The sequence below is a fragment of the Trichosurus vulpecula genome, chromosome 5, assembly GCF_011100635.1.
Source record: "Trichosurus vulpecula isolate mTriVul1 chromosome 5, mTriVul1.pri, whole genome shotgun sequence".
In the NCBI taxonomy this organism is placed as follows: Eukaryota; Metazoa; Chordata; class Mammalia; order Diprotodontia; family Phalangeridae; genus Trichosurus; species Trichosurus vulpecula.
Window position 1 is genome coordinate 272,482,000 of NC_050577.1, and position 1,399 is coordinate 272,483,398.

The following is a 1,399-nucleotide window of genomic DNA, read 5'->3' on the forward strand; positions in this document are numbered from 1 at the left end:
AATTCTTTGCTTAACAACACCCCTTGGGGTGTGTTAGTCAGGTTCAGTATTTCAAGGAACAGAGACAAAAACCACTCCTACCTTATACTAACTATAGGGTTAATTTAGTAATATACAAACAAACCACTTGGTTCTACTTCTCAGTCCAACAGGAATGGTGTAAGAGGATCTGTGCACATCTGTTTCAATGTGACTTGATGGGTATTCATCTTTTAACTGGTTTAGGAGACTGAGGGTACACACATAACTGCCCCTGGAAAGTGGGCTTATTTCAGGCCGAGAGTATGAACCCAGGTGGTCCACAGCTTTTAGAGGTTATGTGGTTTCATACCAAGATATAGAAAGGGAATAAGAGGCTCCAGTCTGAGGTGAATCAATGCCGCTAGGTCGGATAAAGGTTAAACTCAGGGAGTTGGCAGAACTCCTCAGGGATTCTCCATAGCCTGCATTTGTAGATAATCACTCTTCACTTTAGCTATCTGAGATCTTCATACTCCCTCAGCCCTGCTTCTGCAGGAAAGGGCTTGTCTGATTTTACTGGCCTGTAGGCAGCAGGTAGCAATGCACATGTTGTTCATCCTTCATTTTCAAAAAGGACCAGCTCCATTGCATGGAGCAATGTCTTGACTCGTGCATGAATTGGATTTAAGTGAGGCAGACTGGCACAGAGTCATCAGCCTCACTCTCTCTTCCAGAGTCATTGGTGCCAAGAGAAAAGTCAAGACAACTTGGTGACAACCTTGTTGTCTTCAATGCTTGACCAGACTCAAAGCACTCCATAGCACCTGCTTCAGCCACCTTCATGGCTGTTAGAATAAATTGTTCTCATTCACCCATTCCTCCAGAGGAAGTCTTCACGTGCTTGGGGTAGACATCCCCCTAATTCACTGACCAGTTGGAGGCCTGTCAGTTACCTTCAGCATGGTATAGCCTATCTACTGAGACAGTTTCACTGGGGCGTGGCTGCTGTGCATGATACAGCTTCTTGGAGCCACAGGTAAGAACTGGGTGACAGAGGTGCTAGTCCTCTCTGAACTCATATTATTACCTTATTTTACAGATGAAGAACCTGAGGGTCAGAGTCAGAAGTCAAACACAGGTCGACTCCAAATTAGAGCCCAATTTGTGTAGCTTTGACAAGAGACTTAATGGGTCTTAGAAGCTGTTCCCTGTGAACTGGCTGTAGAAGAAATGGCTTTGTCAGAGGCTGGAGAGGAAGTAAGTCTCCTGGGATCACCAAAGGAGAGGACACGATGGCCATTCTGGTCCTATCCCTCAGGGAGTAGATAGCTGAAGTTAGATTGGGACACTAGCCAATGAGATCAAGACCCTGAGGGCCCTCTATGAGGTGGTAAGGATGGTGCTTTGTGTGTGGGCTGAGGTTGGTTTCTATGGTAGC